General features: G+C 35.9%; 1 long non-coding RNA gene across 1 annotated transcript in view; it reads right to left on the reverse strand.

The window, feature by feature from the left end:
• LOC132344163 (uncharacterized) overlaps positions 1–3,794 on the reverse strand; it is a 46,004-nt gene extending 42,210 nt beyond the window's left edge. The window contains exon 1 of the long non-coding RNA XR_009493298.1: positions 3,698–3,794. This is a non-coding gene — a long non-coding RNA (uncharacterized lncRNA). The remainder of the gene's footprint in view (positions 1–3,697) is intronic.
• Positions 3,795–20,843: the final 17,049 nt, after the last annotated feature.

The following is a 20,843-nucleotide window of genomic DNA, read 5'->3' on the forward strand; positions in this document are numbered from 1 at the left end:
GGAAATTTAAAAATAATACAGTGTGGTAACTCTAGAAACCAAATTCTCCCCTTTCCAGAGTCTGCTGTTATTGCTATCTTTTTTTTTTTTTTTTATCAGTAGGGACTTCTGAATTAACTCTGTAAATTCAGTATTTTTTCTTGTATGTGATCACCGATATCTCTACTCTGTTAACTTTACTTTGGCTTGACTAATGTTTGAACAGATATTTCCTTAAATGTCAGGAACCAACAAATTTCCCAGTCTTTGCTGAGTGGCTTTGTGTTTATGTCCAGGCCTGTTTTCAGCACACCATAAAGCAGTTAACTCTTCTGCATTTTCCTTCATTGCATGCTTATGTAGAGCTTCAAAGTTAGCTAGATATGACAGCTTAGGTTCTCCCAAGTCTTGCCTGGGCAAGTACACCTGTGTATGGTCTCCTAGGTTCTCAGAATATGGCACAACTTTTCAGAAATATTATGGACATCTCATTTCTCAGCTTTCCTTTTAATCTTTTTGATTGGTCTGTTGTCTGCATCAGCCATTATCCTATGTTATGCCAAGGGGTATGAAGTAAAGACACTTGCCTGTAATTGCTTTTGACAAACATCCCCTAGGTGAAGAATTTTTTGCTCTGAGTGAGCTCCAAATTAGGTCAATACAGGCAATCTTGTAAGCGGGATCTTCTAGGGAACTATCAGCAAATTAAATAATGACAGTTCTTTGGTAATGAGGCTTTGAAAGTAATGCAGTCCTGTTCTGCTCCCTCCAATGGCTACCAGGCTGCATTGGGATTGCTACTTTTCAAGGCTGCCACAGAGCTGGAGAGCAAGGAATGGGAATGGGACAAGTTAAAATGCCCCAAAAGCTGTGCTTAACTGAGAGTCAACTGATTTTCTTGAATAAATTTTGCATGGATTGCTGCAAATCTTTGGTTGATTTTCAGAGTTCTGAAATAAACAATATTTATATTCAAAAAATTTTTTGTTTTGCAGAAGCTCATTTTCAAAGGCCTTTACCTTACCATTTTATGGTAATGTCATTGTCATTGGGTTTTGATGATAGAACTTGAGACATTTAGGAAATTATGCTGAAAGTGTAACCTGTAAAGTATACCTTACATGATAAGGCCTATGACTAGCTAACCATATCATATGATGTGCCCTGATATAATGGATGCATACTTTAGTTCAAATTTTTGTTTTTATCTATGCTTTAATCAACTCACATAACTGTACTTCCTCCTCTGATTGGGTGATGTGAAACAATTTCATATTTAGGTATGACTAACATGTACCATATTGCTGGAGACTTGAGAAATACAAACTTTATGCTCACAGGACTAGGAAACTCAACTTTCTCCCCAGTTGGCCCAAGGTTCAGAGAGGTAGTAATGAAAAATGATTCAGTTTGAAAAATACCTGGAGATATTTTCTGTGTTCAAAGGTCAATTCTGTTAGAGGAAAATAACCAGCTATTAGCTTTATCTTTGATACTAAAAAATTAGCACACTGTCCTTTAAATGTATTAACCTATAGAAGAATACTGCCCAATGAGCTATAAGAAGAAAATTATTAATGTGGTTATGATTACTTTGCCCTAAATGGGCCATAAATAATGAATTCCTTCAGAGGCAACATTAACTGGAATGGTAGCCTTAACTTTTATTACATTCTAGACTCTCTGGCCTGTGGATCTCTAATTATACTTTAGTTTATGGGGCCTGGGTGATAATAGTACCCTCACAAGGTGAAAGGCCATAGTTACTGCTCCTTTCAGGGACAGTGTGCAGGGAAAAAAAAAATCTATGTCATTCCCGAATATTTCTACAAGCGTGATGTGTATTCAAACCATGCTCAGGTAATAGGTTGATGGCAGTTATTTATGTAGGAGACACAGGAGACCTGGGTTCCATTCCCGGGTCAGGAAGATCCCCTGGAGAAGGGCATGGCACTCTACTCCAGTATTCTTGCCTGGAGAATCCCATGGACTGAGGAACCTGAAAGGCTACAGTCCAAAGGGTCACAAAGAGTAGGACACAGCTGAGTAGCTAGGCACCCACACACGACACTTATTTAATGCTTTTCTCTGTTTGTTTTTGTGGCTTTGCTACTGCTATTATCTCTAACCCTGAGTAGCAGTAACCATTTTCTTTAGCCGCACAAAAGGTTTATATTAATTTATGATTTCTTTGCACAAGGTTTCCTTGAGTTGCCTGTGCTATGAATTGCTATTATTTTCCCTGTGAGTGTAGAATGTTATGACAGGCCAAGCATAAAATGTGCAGTTATGTATCCTGGCTTGACTAGTACCACTTCTAGTGGCTTCCAACTGGATCAGCTCCCTGACACCCTTTTCTGTTTTTCCGTTTTATTTGCTAACTACTGAAGTTCCATGTATCCTGGAAACAAACCAGGAAGCCTGTGCCACCAGTAGCCTAGAAGATCCACAAACCCTGATTTATGAATTCCTATCATCTCTCCTCAATCCTCCTGCCATGAGAGATAAGGCTTCCTTAGCTGGATGGAATCTGCCTGACACTGTGTCCCTTTGACCCTGCTTCAAGTTCCTATGGGCTTCCTTGATGGCTCAGCAGGTAAAGAATCTTTCTGCAATGCAGGAGACACAGGTTTGATCCCTGGGTAAAGAAGATCCCTTGGAGGATAACATGGCAACCCAATCCAGTATTCTTGCCTGGAGAATCCCATGGACAGAGGAGCCAGGCAGGCTACAATCCACAAGGTTGCAAAGAGTCAGACACAACTGAGCGACTAAGCACACACACAAAGGTTCCTATGAAAGCATCCCTTGGCAAGATCAGGGATGCTCCTAGGTGCCTTCCCAGGGTACTTAGTGAATTTTACTTACAATAGTTTGTCATATCTTCTCCTCCAACTTTCAGAGTTGAAACGAGTTTACAAACACATTTGCTATGCCAAATGTCCATGGACTGTATAGTCCATGGGGTCGCAAAGAGTCAGACACAACTGAGTGAATTTCACTTCACTTCACTTAATGCTAAATTTATCGAGTAACATCTTATTCCTGATCAGAAGCTCCTTGGTAGTACTGGGACTTTGGTTTGAATCAGTAGCATAAGGTTTCTAGTAAGCCTGTTTCACAGTCTACCACCATGGGGGTCAAGCATACGCAGATCCCTATGAATCCTTTCGCAGAACATAATGATATTCTCTTTTTAATTGTTTCCCTGTCATCAACAGAGAGGCAAAAGTAATAAACCTATTAACAAGGGCTGAACCATAGCCATGCAGAGCTATAACAGATAGCATCTGCCTACAGGCAGAAACCTGGCTGTAATCCTAGAATTCAGGTGGCACAACTCCCTGAGATCAGCAGACAATTCAAAGTCATTATGTAAGGCTCAGTCCCATATTTCTTTGTACTTTTGGCATGGAAAACTCAAACACCAATACAGCACCTCAGAGAGAACTGACTTGACCTAGGAAAGCTTCTGAGTCATCTGAACATAAGGCATATATGGCTTCATACACTCCAGCCACTGGGGTGCTAGCATGTGCCTTAGTCTGAGAGGGCACAACTAAATATCACAGACTGGGTGGTTTAAACAATAGACATTAATTTCTCACAACTCTGGAGGCTAAAAGTTTAACATCCAGGAATTGGCAGGATTGGTTTCTTCTGAGGTTTCTGATTTTGGCTTGTAGATGGCTATCTTCTCCCTGTATATTCAAATTACCTTTTTTTTCTGTAGGTATGTAGGTCCAGAGGTCTTCTTCTTCCAAGGACACCAGTAGGATTGGATTAGGACCCATCGTTACAACCTTATTGTTGTTGTTCAGTTGCTAAGTTCTGTCTGACTCTTTGTGACCTCATGGACTGCAGAACTCCAGGCTTCCATGTCCTTCACTACATCCCAGAGTTTGCTCAAATTCATGTCCATTGAGTTGGTGATTCTATCTAACCATCTCCGCCTCTGCCAGCTCTCCTCCTTTTGACTTCAATCTTTCCCAGCATCAGGGTCTTTTCCAATGAGTTAACTCTTCTCAAAAGGTGGCCAGAATATTGGAGCTTCAGCTTCAACATCATTACTTTCAATGAATAGTCAAGGTTGACTTCCTTTAGGATTGACTTGTTTGATATCCTTACAGGCCAAGGGACTCTCAAAAGTCTTCTCCAGCACCACAATTCAAAAACATCAGTTCTTCAGTGCTCAGCCTTCTTTATGGCCCAACTCTCATATCCATACATAACTACTGGAAAAACTACAGCTTTTACTATACAGATCGTTGTTGACAAAGTGATGTCTGGTTTTTAATACACTGTTTAGGTTTGTCATAGCTTTCCTTCTAAGGATCAAGCATCTTAATTTCATGGTTGTAATCACCATCCACAATGGTTTTGGAGCCCAAGAAAACAAAGTCTGTCACTGCTTCCTCTTTTTCCCCTTCTATTTGCCATGAAGTGATGGAACCAGATGCCATGATCTCTGTTTTCAGAATGTTGACTTTTAAGCCAGCTTTTTCAATTTCTTCTTTCACTTTCATCAAGAGGCTTCTTAGTTCTTCACTTTCTGCCGTTAGAATGATATCATCTGCATATCTGAGGTTATTGATATCTCTCCTGGTAATCTTGAATCCAGCTTGTGATTTATTCATCTCCACATTTCCCATGATGTAGCCTGCATATAAGTTAAATAAACAGGATGACAACATACACTCTTGTCTTACTCCTTTCCCAATTTTGAACAAGTCCATTGTTCCGTGTCCAGTTCTAACTGTTGCTACTTGACCTGTACACAGATTTCTCAGGAGACAAGTATTATGGTCTGATGTTCTCATCTCTTTAAGAATTTTCCACATTTTGTTGTAATGCACACAGTCAAAATTTGCGTAGTCAATGAAGCAGAAGTAGATGCTTTTCTGGCATTGCTTTGCTTTCTTTGTGATCCAACGAATATTGACAATTTGATCTCTGATATCTTTGCCTTTTCTAAACCTAGCTTGTACGTCTGGAAGTTCTCAGTTCACGTACTGCTGAAGCCTAGCTTGAAGGATTTTGAGCGCAATTGTCTGGTAGTTTGAAAAAAATTTGGCACTGTCCTTCTTTGGGATTGAAATGAAAACTGACTTTTCCCATCCTGTGGCCACTGCTGAGTTTTTTAAATTTGCTGGCCTATTGAGTGCAGCACTTTCACAGCAACATCTTTTAGGGTTTGAAATAGCTCAACTGAAATTCCATCACCTCCGCTAGCTTTGTTTCTGGTAATGCTTCCTAAGACCCACTTGACTTCACACTCCAGGATGTCTGGCTCTAGGTGAGTGACTTCACCATCATAGTTACCTCAGTCATTAAGAACTATTTTGTATAGTTCTTCTGTGTATTCTTGCCACCTCTTCTTAATCTTTCTGATTCTGTTTGGTCCATATCATTTCTGTCCTTTATTGAGCCCATCTTTGCATGAAATGTTCCCTTGATACCTCCAGTTTTCTTGAAAAGATCTCTAGCCTTTCCCATTCTATTATTTTCCCCTACTTCTTTTTATTGTTCATTTAAGAATCCTTTCTTATCTCTCCTTGCTATTCTCTAGAACTCTGCATTCAGTTGGGTATATCATTCCCTTTTCCCCTTGGTTTTGCTTCTCTACTTTCGTCAGCTATTTGTAAAGCCTCTTCAGACAGCCACTTTGCCTTCTTGCATTTCTTTTTCTTTGGGATGATTTTGGTCACTGCCTCCCATACAATGTTACAAACCTCCATCCATAGTTCGTCAAGCATTCTATCATATCTAATTCCTTAAATCTATTTGTCACCTCCACTGTAATCATAAGGGATTTGATGTAGGTCATATATGAATGGCCCAGTGGTTTTCCCTAATATTTTCCAATTTAAGCCTGATTATTACAGTAAAGAGCTCATGATCTGAGCCACAGTCACCTCTAGTCTTGTTTTTGCTAATTACATAGAGCTTCTCCATCTTCGGTTGCAAAGAATACAACATATAGTCTATCTGATCTTAGTATTGACCATTTCATGATGTCCATGTGTAGAGTTGTCTCTTGTGTTGTTGGGAAAGAGTGTTTGCTATGACATGTGTTCTTCTGACAAAACTCTGTTAGCCTTTGCAATTTTGTACTCTGAGACCAAACTTTCTGGTCCCTTACTCTCTAAGTAAAGTACTTACTTTACTCCAGGTATCCTTATAACCTTGTTTCATTTATTTTTTTATAAAGATTTTTTTGTGGACCATTTTTACAGTCTTTAGTTGTTTCAGTATTGCTTATTTTTTATATTTTGGTTTTTGGCCATGAGGCATGTGGGATCTTAGTTCCCCAACCAGGGATCAAACCTGCATCCCCTGCATTGGAAGGCAAAGGCTTAACCACTGGACTGCCAGGAAAGTCCCATCTTATTTCAGCTGAATCACTTTTTTAAAGGCTCTGTTTCCAAATACAGTCACATTTTTCAGCACTAGTGGTTAGAACTTCAACATGTATATATTAGAAAGATACAATCCAGTTCCTGTGTGTGTGTGTGTGTGTGTTTTAAATTTTATTTTATTTTTAAACTTTACAATATTGTGTAAGTTTTGCCAAATATCGAAATGAATCCACCAACAATATTATGTTAACCTAGGTCTACTTTTTTCCTTGAGGAAATTATCGCCTGATCACTATCAGGAAATGTGCATATCTGTTCTTATTCCCAATAATGCCACCTGTAGGAAGTTATTTGTGCATAGAGTTAAAGGTCTGATATTAACATATTTTCTGAGTTTGCATCACATGCACATAAAAACATTGTTTTAAATTAGCTTCTCCAAAAGAGTATAGCACACCTTAAATTGATTAAGCTGCCAATCAGCTAGTCCATTGAAATTTGCTGTGTGAGTGTCTGCCTGGGTGTAGCTTAGACATTCCAATAGTGCTGTGAGCCTAAGGGACCCCTCCGCCACTGACTTCATTTGGGAATCTGTCTTTAAGATATCAGGTGATCTTATCTGCATTAAAAGTTCTCTTTTAGAATGAGCATCTATTACTTGTGTAATAATAGATGTCATTTATAATCTTTTGACTATCTGGGCATTAATTAATGACATTAGAATATCCACAGAAATGTAAGGAGGCCAAGTAAGCAAACTAATGATACAATGTACCATGTTAATACATGAAGCAGCTCCATGCGTGGTGCTAGTCTTTGTTAGATTGTTCTTCAGAATGGGAACTAACACACAGGTGGTTGCCCTGATCTCCACAGGCAAAAGATAGCTAGGGTCTCCCAGTGGAGGGAACACGCAGACTTAAACAATAAGCAATTTTTGTCTGGAAAATCTTGACTAACTGATTAAACTTTATGCATACAGTATATGCATACAGTGATCAAACTTTTATGCATAAGTGATCAAACTTTGATGCATACAGTATATCAAGAAGAATTTCCACCTTCCACTCTGCTTTTTTCTCACCTCTTCTTCTGCACCTTCTTAGCCTTCTCTGCTGGGTGAGGAGACAAGGTCCTCAGTGGTTCCTGCTATGCTATGTTTTCCCCATTCCCCTTGACCCCTTCTCAGCAATGACCTGTGTTACCAGGAAAGCGCTCACTCAGGATTTTTTTTTAAATAGTAGCAACTGTGTTGTTTTATAGAGGATGCTCCTCTCTTCAACAATGCTTTCTAACCAAAGAAGAAAGTTATTAACCAGTCTGGTGCTTCTTGTCCTCTCCCAAGCTCCCTTTAGATATTCAAAGTAGCAACAGGAAGCTTTTTCCCTTGGATTATAACCCATGACCTGTCCAGTTATGTCCAGCTGTGTCCAATTATAGATATCATCTAGTTTCCTTATATAAATGAGCCCAAATTTCTGGTTATAGTATAATCATTTTGCTTTTACATACAATTTTTAGAAACCTAGTAATATGGTAGCTTGCTTCTCAGCATTTTGATAGAGTTGTATGTCACTTATGTTAAAACTATTCACACTTGTTTTATTGGTTCATATAAGTGAGTAATAATTGGTAGTTCTATTTCACTCTATATGAATGCATTATTTATTTTAGAATAAGAATTAATGCCATTAATGTCTTACAAATGTCAATGAAGTATTTCCATTTGGGGCAAAGAAATATAGTGCACTAGGGAGATAGAAAGAAAAGAGCAAGTATTTAACAGCCTCTGGAAGCAGATCTTAACAGACCTAATAATGTATAATGTGCTATTTGAATTTCAAACTCTAAATTTTTGGTGCTAAACATCTGGAGCACTTTCATAAAAGCCCAGCATTATTTTAGCTGTCTACCATCCTGAGAATAATATAAGTGAACTAATAACTCCCACAGATCAAATGGTTATGCATATGGTCGGACAAGATGGTTATACAAATAAACCTTGACATGAATGAGCCTGTTGTCAATTCAGTATAAGTGAACATCTGCTGATCATGTAGTATGTTAATAAAACACATTTAGAGTAACTGACTCAGAACATTGGCAAAAAAGTGATAGAGCTCTTAAGCCTGGGCAACTGGCACTAATTTGTCTAACAATAGAAATTAATCATTTTAGTATTTTCTACTTCCATGTTTGCTTAATATTTCCCAGTGGTCTACCCTCGACTAGTACTACAAGTTTAGAGCAATATTAAGGGCATGTAAAAGATAGATCATGTCTCATTCAGAAATTTTTGAGTCTTGTTTAGACAAGAACTAAACATATGGAAGAATTGGACATATTTACATAGAAATATGGATAAAGATAGAGACATATGTTTTTGTTTGAAGGGAAGCCAAACTGATAACTGAGATGGGGGTCAGAAAGTCTAAAATTGGGTTTTGAGTAACTGAAAGAAGATACTGCATTTTCCAATCCAAGAACATAGCATAATATAGCCACTATGGAGAACGGTATTGGGGTCCCTTAAAAAAACTAAAAATAGAGTTCCATATGATCCAGCAATCCCACTCATGGGTATATATCCAGAGAAAACCATGGTTCAAAAGGATACATGCACCCCAATTTTCACTGCAGCACTGCTTACAGTAGCCAAGACATGGAAGCAACCTAAATGCCCATCAGCAGATAAATGCATAAAGATGTGATACATGCACACACACACACACACACACACACACACACACACACACACACTGGAATATTACTCAGCCATTAAAAATAGTGCAACAATGCCATCTGAAGCAACATGAATGGACCTAGAAATTATTATACTAAGTGAAGTAAGTCAGAAAGAGAAAGATATTTGTCTTTCATATAATGATATCACTTACATTCAGAATATTTTAAAAATGATACAAATGAACTTATTTATAATATAAAACAGACCTAGAGATGTAGAGAATGAATTTGTGGTTACCATGGGGGAAGGGTGAGAGGTAGATTGGGAATGTGGGATTGAGATGTGCACACTGCTATATTTAAAATAGATAACCAACAAGGACCTACTGTATAGCACAGGGAAGTCAGTATTCTATACGAACCTAAATGGAAAAAGAATATATATACATACACATATATATATATATATATGTGTGTGTGTGTATGTTTAACTGAATCACTTTGCTATACACCTGAAACTAACATAACTTTGTAAATTGACTATACTCCAATATAAAATAAAAAATTAAAAAAAAACAAAAAATGAAAGTAGATATTGCAAAGGATGAAAAGAAGCCTTTCTCTGCAGAGGTGGTGGTGATTGTTGAGCCTAAGTATGGTAAAACAATAATTATGAAATAAATGTTTATAAAAATTGAATGGAAATCTTCAAAATAGGACAACCAGGAGATCAAATTTAGAAGTCTTAATGTGATAGAGCAAAGAGAAGCAATAGTTTAAAATATTATGGTTAATATATGGTGAGTTACTGATCCAATGTTTGCTTACTAATCTAAAAAGTCGCCTTTATACAATGAACAGGGTGTTAGAAAATATTTGTGATGCTTTACAAAAGATAATAACTTTTGACAAACATTCATTCACTATTGATTACCTACTGTTATTAACATAAAAAAGGCATGGGTCCTGATGTAAACTTACAATCTCCAATAATATTAAGACGAGCTTGTAATGTCTACAATAAAGGTACACTGCTTTAAGGCTCATAAAAGTAACAAAGGTCCCGGGAGTTAAACTACAGAGAAAGTAATTTCAAAAGCGGACAAGATAGCTCTGTTTGTCACTAAGACACTGAACAGGAGAAATTCTGCCATCAGTTTAATGGTGTTCAAAATATGATATAAAAGATTTTCAGTATTCTGGATCCAGTATTCACTTGTGTTGTGTTACTTCAAGTAAGTTATTTAATATCATTATGTACAATCTTCTCCATCTGTAAAATAAGAATATTAAAACTTTCTTCCTTTAAGAGTAAAGTGCAATAATTTTTAAAAATTACATACTTAGTTAACAGTACTTGTGCCCACTCATTAAAGGTTGATTTTTCAGATATGTTTACCTTATACATTAACCAAACAAGGGAATAAAATTGCTTTTTTATGCTTCCCTTGAAATTATTTACACAAGAATTCTCAAGTGAAAATTAGAATCAGAGTGAAGATGATTTTTAAAAAGATATTCTAATCCTAAATCTAAATGATCATTGAGCAAGTTTCCTTCAGAATTAACAATATCATAAGTTTATGATATCCATCATAAAAACACTTCAAGTATTTACTGCTTAGAGGGGGAACTGAGTTATTTGCTGAAGGATTTGATTTGCAAAAGTGAAATACAAGATACAATAGAAGATATTCCACATAAAATACATGAGACTAAGGACCAAATATTTATGATGGTAGATTTTCCAGTACTCAGATTATTTTCACTAGAAAAGACAATCTTTGCATTTATATGTATGCTAAATAGGGCTCCTGAACTAAAACTCTGTTTTTGCAAGTTTGGAGTTTATTTGACAAAAGGAAAGAAAAATTTAAAAATTGAACTAATTTGGTATTATTTTCTTTTGGCCTTCTCTTAAGAGTTTACATGTATTTTGTCATGAGAAATACATTTTAGGGTCTTCACAAAGTAAAATAAAAAGGATATAATTTGCAGTTATAATGGGGGAGTTCTTATAATCATGCAATATCCTAATAAATGTAAAAGGGGAAAATACAATGAAAGGACAGAATTCTCAATCATTAATATGGAGAATTTTGGAAAAAATAAAAATCTTGCTTTCTGCATTTTAATATATACACATTTGAAGTGAGATTTTCCTCTAAGAACTTGACTTTAAATATAAATTTTTAATTTTTGAGAAAGCAAATTATGAATTATTGACACATGACTTCTTCCCTCCTTATTCTCCCCAAAAGACAGATATGTCATCCTTCTTTCCAACACCACTGTGTGACTGAGTGGCTTTTCCTACAAACCAAACAAATATGTCTGGCAGTTGGCCTGATTACCTATTTCTAAACTTAAGGTTAAGATGAATGCCACCACCCTAACAGCTTCTGCCAAATCTGGCTCCATTTTCCCCTTCACAGTCTTGATACACAATGGCCAAAATCCTGCTACAGAAAAACCCCCCAAGGAGAAGAGAAGTGCCAAAGAAATGAATCATGGGAAGAGATAAGAGATTCTGCTCCACTGAAAGGCATATTCTTAGAAAGAAGGGTATTTCATGCTCTAGCCCTGTTTCACCATTAATTGATGGAGAATGTTTTTCTCCAAGTCCTGGCAGTATTTCTCTACTTATCTAATCAGTGTTCAGAAGTTTCATTTAGGAAAAAAAAAAAGGAATTGGTTTTGGTGACCACATTGAAATAAGTCTGCCAAATTTTCCTTGTGTTGCTGAAGCTTGCAGTAGTTCTGTACATATATCTTCCACCATGAATGAGGCAGTCTTTGTTCCTTTGTAAGCTTGTTCATATTGGATATGCTATGTGCCCACAGTCACATGAATTGGCCTAAGCCTTTTATCTTCAGAGACTTTGATAAAGTTAATCTGTTATACAAACTGGACGTAAGCCAGTATTCATAAGTCTCTACAGCAGAACAGCCTGTTATGACAAAGCACAAAGTAATATTTTCAGCCAATGGATCACAAAACATATGGATATTTTCCCCTTCTTGGAAGGATTTTATCAGGATGGCAAAGTGTTCATTTGGAACATTTTATGTTTGGGCTGTAATGCTCTTTTCAGTACCTTACAGTTTTAAGTTGTGGCAATCAATACTATTTATTATGAAACATTAAAATTGAGAAAATGTTTTTAAGCACTGTATTTCAGGTAGTGGATTAAGTACTAGAGATATAAACAGAAGTGGAATGTAAGGCAAATGCATTTTTTCAAGATTTCCTAGTAAGTTTGGAAACAGAAACAGTTATAAGTTTAGAGGTTTAAAAGATTCACTTCTAATTTTTTTTTGCAATTGTATTTTTATATGTGGTTAATTATACTCATTTTTTTATTTTTCCAAGATGGGGCATAATGCCAGGTTTTCTATATAGAAAATATGCTGTCTTGTTTTTCTGTTTTTGCCAAGCACTATTTTATCTTTCATGTTAAGAAGCTCAAAAACGCAGAAATTCAGCAATCCAAGATATACCAGATATAACAATGATTGCCTTTTCTTCTTAACTTAGTGATCAATTCAACTTATTTTAACAAATCTAGTAAGTGTTTAGAATTGCCAGTAGTCCATAACTTTTAGAAGTGTCTCAAAAAACAATATTTTCACTGGATCCCTATGGGGTGAAATACTGATGATATCCATCTGTCCCACTTTTTGGTATAAATCATCAGAGAAAACAATAAAATATGGAGTAACAGAGGTGACCATTAAAAGTTTTTAAATCTTATTAAAATGGGTTGAGCAGAATGACCAAGTTTGAAATATTGAAAAGTTGGCACTGCATATATTTTTATATAGCTCATAGTCTTTTCAAATCTCTTAGCTGATTCAACTAAGACATAATCTTTAATATTTGAATGGACTCATGACATCTTTAATATTTGAGTTTAACTGCATAGTGGAAAGAGCTCTGGATTTGAAGTTATGTGTGGATCTATTTTATCTTCAATTTCAATCTGATCTACACATTTGCTGTGGGGAATCTTTCCTTATGATGCTCACAGATTTCATATTTGGGGAAGGAATTATATTAGCTAATATAATTATATATTAACAGAATAATTCAAATATTGGCAAACATTCTATCTTAGGATGTATATGAATGTGTTTTAATTTAAAATTTTCCAGTTATCATGGAAATAAGCTTTTTGGCCAATTCATGTTGATATATGGAAAAACCATCACAGTATTGTAAAGATACTAATCTCCAATTAAAATAAATTAATTAATTTACAAAATAAATAATTAAAAATATAGTCACAGCTTGTCCCAATAGCATTAGCTTCGTTTCCCCCATGCCCCTTGCATTGCTGGATATAAGGGAACAGGGTAAGATATCTGGATAGAATAGTAAAAGATCATCCATACACCCACATTAACTAAAGCAATTCAGTCTGTGTTTCAAGAATATTACTCTTCCCTGGTGGCTCAGATGGTAAAGAATCTGCTTGCAATACAGGGGACTCGGGTTCCATTCCTGGATTTGAAAGATCCCCTGGAGAAGGGAAGGGCAACCCACTCCAGTATTCTTGCTTGGAGAATCCCTTGGACAGAGGAGCCTGGCAGACTATAGTCCATGGGGTCACAAAGAATCAGCATGACTAAGTGACTAAGACTTTTCAAGAATAGTGAGTCAGTAATATAATCAAGGTTTATAAAATTATGTCTATTCTCCAGCGATGGAAGCTTTGTTATGGGGAACAACTGCTACTACAAGATCTGAGACTACTTTTTTTTTTTACATTTACAATGTGTATGAATCTCTTTTAACCTCATTTCTAAAAGGAATATAATAGTATATATCTCAAAGGTCTATTGAAAATAATCAGTTATGTGATATATTTGAAAGCATTTTTAAATATTAGGAAGTAGTAACTTATCTATGCCTTTTAGCAGATGAGTATTTGGTTCTGGTTTTGAGAATATATTTTTTTATTCTGTGTTCACTCAAGAAAAACCTAGATGAATAATATAACTAGGTGTGGTTTCTTGATTGTGTGTAACTTCTATTTTCATGATATGCAATAATCTTTTGACTAGCAGAAATCAGAGTTTCTAGACTGCAATTGTAAGCACTTAAAGCACAAAGTGTACAAAAAGCACTATGTTTTATTTTTCTATCTTAAAATATAATTTTTGATTTATGTGATTTGAATTCAGTATTATATTTAATTTAGGAATTATGAAATTTGTTGGGTACCTCAATGGTCCAAAGGTTAAGACTCTGAACTACTGCAGGGTGCCCAGGTTTGATTCCTGGTTGGGGAACTAAGATATGCAAGCTATACTGCAAGCTATCCTACAAGGCCAGAAAGAAAAGGAAAAAAAAAAAAACGAATTATGAAGATTAAAAAAAAATAGCCTGGATAAAGCAGCTTGACATGTGAATCTAAGAGACTCTTAGTGATACTTTGATTATGACTCTTCAGTACTAGTAACACAACACCTATATGGGAATTTTATCTTGTGCCTGAATTCATCTCAGCTTCCTCTGGTATCAAGTCATTGGCCCTGGTTTACTATAATATTGCTAAAAGCTAAGAAATTGTATTACATTATTATTATGAAAGTGTGTTAGCCACTCAGTCATGTCTGACTCCTTGCAACTCCGTGGACTGTAGCCCACCAGATTCCTCTGTCCATGAAATTCTCCAGGCAAGAATACTAGAGTGAGTAGTCATTCACTTCTCCAGGGATGTCTTCCCAACCCAGGGATTGAACCTGGGTCTCCTGTATTGCAGGCAGATTCTTTACCATCTGACCTACTAGGGAAGCCCACATTATACTATATTATATGTGTGTATATATATATATATATATATATATATATATATATATATTAAATTTATGTGTTTATTGAAAGATAATTGCTTTACAGAATTTTGTTGTTTTCTATCAAACCTCAACATGAATCAGCCATAGGTACATCTCCTCCCTTTTGAACCTCCCTCCTATTTTCCTCATCATCCTAACCCTCTAGGTTGATACAGAGCGCCTGTTTGAGTTTCCTGAGCCATACAACAAATTTTTGTTGGTTATATATTTAACATATGGTAATGTAAGTTTCCATGTTACTCTTTCCATTATAGCTCACCCTCTTCTCCCTTCTCCCATGTCCATAAGTCTATTCTCTATGTCTGTTTCTCCATTGCTGCCATGTGAATAAATTATTCAGTACCATTTTTCTATATTCTATATATGTGTGTTAGAATTCTCATTCTGACTCACTTCATTCTGTTCTAGCTTCATCCACTTCATCAGAACTGACTCAAATGCATTCCTTTTTATGGCTGAGTAATATTCCATTGTGCTATGTGTCACAACTTCTTTATCCATTCATTTGTCAGTGGACATCTAGGTTGGTTCCATGTTCTAGCTATTGTAAATAGTGCTGCAATGAACAATGGGGTACATGTGTCTTTTTCAATCCTGGTTTCCTCAGGGTATATGCCTAGGAGTGGGATTGCCGGGTCATGTGGTGGTTTTATTCCTACACCTAAAACAACTGGAAAAAGAAGAAAAAAATAGTAGAAGAAAAGAAATCATAATGATTTGAGCTGAAATAAATGAAAAAGAAATGAAAGAAACAATAGTAAAGATTAATAAAACTAAAAGGTGGTTCTTTGGAAGATAAACAAATTGACAAACCTTTAGCCAGACTCATCAAGAAAAAAAGAGAGAAGAATCAAATTAACAATATTAGGAAAGAAAAAGGAGAGGTTACAACAGACAATGCAGAAGTACAAAGGATTATATGAGACTATTATAAACAACTATATGGCAATAAAGTGGATAATCTGGAAGAAATGGACAGGTTCTTAGAAAAGTTCAATCTTCCAAGACTGAATCAGGAGGAAATAGAAATTATGAACAGCCCAATTACAAGCACTGAAATTGAAGCTGTGATTAAAAAAAAAAAAAATCTCCCAAAAAACAAAAGCCCAGGACCAGATGGCTTCACAGGAGAATTCTATCTAACATTTAGAGAAGAGCTAATGCCTATTCTTCTAAAACTCTTTCAAAAAATTGAAGAGGAAGGAACACTTCCAAACTCATTCTACGAGGCTACCATCACCCTGATACCAAAACCACACAAAGACAACACACACACACACACAACAACACACACACACACAACACACACACACACACACAAACCTACAAGCCAATATCACTGATAAACATAGATGCAAAAACCCTCAACAAAATTTTAACAAACATTATTCAGCAGCACATTGAAAAGCTCATACATCATGATCAATTTGGGTTTATTCCAAAAATGCAAGGATTTTTCAATATATGCAAATCAATGTGATACACCATATTAACAAATTGAAAGATAAAAATGATATGATCATCTCAATAGATGCCAAAAAGCCTTTGACAAAATTCAGCACCCATTTATGATTAAAACTTTTCAAAAAATGGGCATAGAAGGAACCTACCTCAACATGGTAAAAGCCATATATGATAAGCCTAAAGCGAACATTACTTTCAATGGTGAAAAACTGAAAGCATTCCCCCTAAGATCAGGGACAAGACAAGGGTGTCCACTTTCACCACTATTATTCAACATAGTCCTGGAAGTCCTAGCTACAGCAATCAGAGAAGAAGAAAAAAAAAATAATTTAAAGGAATCCAGATCAGAAAACAAGTAAAACTCTCACTGTTTGCAGATGACATGATACTGTACATAGAAAACCCTAAAGATAGTATCCGAAAATTGCTGGAGCTAATCAGTGAATTTAGCAAAGTTGCAGGATAAAAAATCAATATGCAGAAATCAGTTGCATTTCTATATACTACCAATGAAAAATTGAAAATAAAAATTAAAGAATCAATCCCATTCACCATTGCAACAAAAAGAATTATATTTTTAAATTGAGGCATATACAATATACAATATTATATTAGTTTCAAGTGTATGACATAATGATTCAATATTTGTATATATTGCAAAATGATCACAACAGATCTGGTTAACATCACTAAACATAGTGATATCACAAACACTAAACATTTGTTGTGATGAAGGCTTTTACAATATACTTTCATAGCAACATTCAAATATGCAATACAGTAGTTGTAGTTACCATGCTGTACCTTACAGCTCATGACTTATTTTATAACTAACAGTTTGTAACTTTTACCTTCACTTCACTCATTTTGCCCACCTCCACCCTACTCCTCTGGCAACCACAAATCTGTTCTTTGTATTGATAAGCTTGGTTTCTGTTTGGTTTTGTTTTTAAACTTTGCATATAAGAGAGAAAATACATATATGTCACATCATATTTTTTTATCCATTCATCTCTCCATTGTTCACTTAGGTTGTTTCCATATCTTGGTTACTGTAAACATTGTTGCAATGAAATTGTGTGTGTGTGTGTGTGTGTGTGCTTAGTTGCTCAGTCATGTCTAACTCTTTGTGACCCCATGGCCTGTAGTTCACCAGGCTCCTCTGTCCATGGGGATTCTCCAGGCAAGAGTATTGGAGTGGGTTGCCATGCCCTCCTCCAGAGTATCTTTCCAACCCAGGAATCAAATCTAGGTCTCCAACATTGCAGGTGGATTCTTTACCAATGGAGCCACTAGGAAAACCCATATATCTACTTATATTTGAAATAAAAGTGTCCCCAGTCAAATTATAGGATTTAAAAGTGATTGCAAGTTCAACATCAATGAACATTTACTGTGAATGAAACATTTCACTGCTAATGAATAGGCTTACCAAAAGAGGGATGAAGTCGATTTACAGAAATACCAATGATGGATATTATAGTGAAGATATCCAAGCAGATGATTGGTTTGGATGTGTAGGAAATCTAAGGTTTCCAGTACAAAATTTGTTGCTGCCAGGCTCATCAGTCATTGGATACACTTTGTTGTAAGTAAAGAAATTGAACTGTTCTAATGTGCTACACTAGTCTGTAAAAAATCCAATATTACTTCCTGTCATTTTACCTTCTGACATCCCTTGCTCTTCTTTAAAAATTAGAATGCTGGCAAAAGATCAGAAATGTAGGAAAGAGTATACTGAATACCCAATATGTTTAAAGCGATGATTCCAGGAGGTATATCCCAGCCTTGTTCATTATTGGCAAATTTACAACCAGATGCTTATAGCAGACTGGCTTGTAAAGTTAATGAGAATGGACAGCTTCCCTGTGTCATTTTGCAGTGAGGCCACAGAAAGATGCTCCCCATGCCAGCTGGAGATGACATTGGTTCAAAAACTCAATATTTTGCTACATTTTTATTAACTTGGCTAAAAGGAAAAGTAAAGCAGACAATCTCTCTGAGGGATAAGAAAATGGGAATAGAAAGTTTGGTCTTCTTTTTTTCCTTCCCCTGTCTCTTTGTAACTAATTCCATAGACTACTCCAAGCCCACTGGGAAGGGAATTTTGAAGTAGACAAACATTAATAAATATTTAATATTAGAGCAGAACCTTATTAATTAACTATTTAATAAAACAGTTGTAATGTAAAACTGATATTTAATATTTGAATTAAATTACCTTGTAGCCCTCAGTATACTTGCAAGGCATGATCAGAAATATCAGGTTGAAACAAGGTGATTCTCACAGAAATCGTTTTCAGTTGTTATCTTAGTTCCTTCAAGCTGCTATAACAAAATACTACAGATCGGGTGGCTTACAAATAACAGAAATTTATTTTTCGTGGTCTGGAGACTGGGAAGTCCAAGATCATGCACAGGCAGATTCAGCATTTGGTGAAGGCTTGGTTCATAGATGGACATTTTCTCACTGTATCTCATATAGAAGGGCAGTGGAGCTCTCTCCTGGGTCTGTTTTACAAGGCAACTACTTTGCCAATAAAGGTCTGTATAGTTAAAACTATTGTTTTTCCGGTACTCATGCTCAGATGTGAAATTTGGACTATAAAGAAGGCTGAGTGATGAAGAATTGATGCTTTCAAATTGTGGTGTTGGAGAAGACTCTTGACAGTCCCTTGGACTGCAAAGATATCAAGCCAGTCAATCTGAAAGGAAATCAACCCTGAATATTCATTGGAAGTACTGTTGTTAAAGCTGAAACTCCCAATACTTTGGCCACAAGATGTGAAGAACTGGCAACAGTCCATGGGGCTCACAAAGAGTTGGACATGACTGAGTAACTGAGCACACACATGTACGCATAGCATAAATAAGGTGAAACTTCCACAATATGAATGTTTAGCCATGACTTTGACCTGAACTTAAGACACATTTACCCAACTGTCTACATACCCTTTCCAAATGACTTTTAATATAATACTCTTTATTTTTTGTGGGATCTTTGTTAGGTTTTGGTATTAGGGTGATGGTGGCCTCATAGAATGAGTTTGGAAGTTTACGTTCCTCTGCAATTTTCTGGAAGAGTTTGAGCAGGATAGGTGTTAGCTCTTCTCTAAATTTTTGGTAGAATTCAGCTGTGAAGCCGTCTGGACCTGGGCTTTTGTTTGCTGGAAGATTTTTTATTACAGTTTCAATTTCCGTGCTTGTGATGGGTCTGTTAAGATTTTCTATTTCTTCCTGGTCCAGTTTTGGAAAGTTGTACTTTTCTAAGAATTTGTCCATTTCTTCCACATTGTCCATTTTATTGGCATATAATTGTTGATAGTAGTCTCTTATGATCCTTTGTATTTCTGTGTTGTCTGTTGTGATCTCTCCATTTTCATTTCTAATTTTATTGATTTGATTTTTCTCCCTTTGTTTCTTGATGAGTCTGGCTAATGGTTTGTCAATTTTATTTATCCTTTCAAAGAACCAGCTTTTGGCTTTGTTGATTTTTGCTATGGTCTCTTTTGTTTCTTTTGCACTTATTTCTGCCCTAATTTTTAAGATTTCTTTCCTTCTACTAACCCTGGGGTTCTTCATTTCTTCCTTTTCTAGTTGCTTTAGGTGTAGGGTTAGGTTATTTATTTGACTTTTTTCTTGTTTCTTGAGGTATGCCTGTATTGCTATGAACTTTCCCCTTAGGACTGCTTTTAAAGTGTCCCACAGGTTTTGAGTTGTTGTGTTTTCATTTTCATTCATTTCTATGCAAATTTTGATTTCTTTTTTGATTTCTTCTCTGATTTGTTGGCTATTCAGCAGCGTGTTGTTCAGCCTCCATATGTTGGAATTTTTAATAGTTTTACTTCTGTAATTGAGATCTAATCTTACTGCATTATGGTCAGAAAAGATGCTTGGAATGATTTCAATTTTTCTGAATTTACCAAGGCTAGATTTATGGCCCAGGATGTGATCTATCCTGGAGAAGGTTCCATGTGTGCTTGAGAAAAAGGTGAAATTCATTGTTTTGGGATGAAATGTCCTATAGATATCAATTAGGTCTAACTGGTCTATTGTATCATTTAAAGTTTGTGTTTCCTTGTTTATTTTCTGTTTAGTTGATCTATCCATAGGTGTGAGTAGGGTATTAAAGTCTCCCACTATTATTGTGTTATCGTTAATTTCTCCTTTCATACTTGTTAGCATTTGTCTTACATATTGCGGCACTCCCGTGTTGGGTGCATATATATTTATAATTGTTATATCTTCTTCTTGGATTGATCCTTTGATCATTAGGTAGTGACCATCTTTGTCTCTTTTTACAGCCTTTGTTTTAAAGTCTATTTTATCTGATACAGGTATTGCTACTCCTGCTTTCTTTTGGTCCCTATTTGCATGGAAAATCTTTTTCCAGCCTTTCACTTTCAGTCTGTATGTGTCCCCTGTTTTGAGGTGGGTCTCTTGTAGACAACATATGTAGGGGTCTTGTTTTTGTATCCATTCAGCCAGTCTTTG

The sequence above is a fragment of the Bos taurus genome, chromosome 28 (assembly GCF_002263795.3).
Source record: "Bos taurus isolate L1 Dominette 01449 registration number 42190680 breed Hereford chromosome 28, ARS-UCD2.0, whole genome shotgun sequence".
In the NCBI taxonomy this organism is placed as follows: Eukaryota; Metazoa; Chordata; class Mammalia; order Artiodactyla; family Bovidae; genus Bos; species Bos taurus.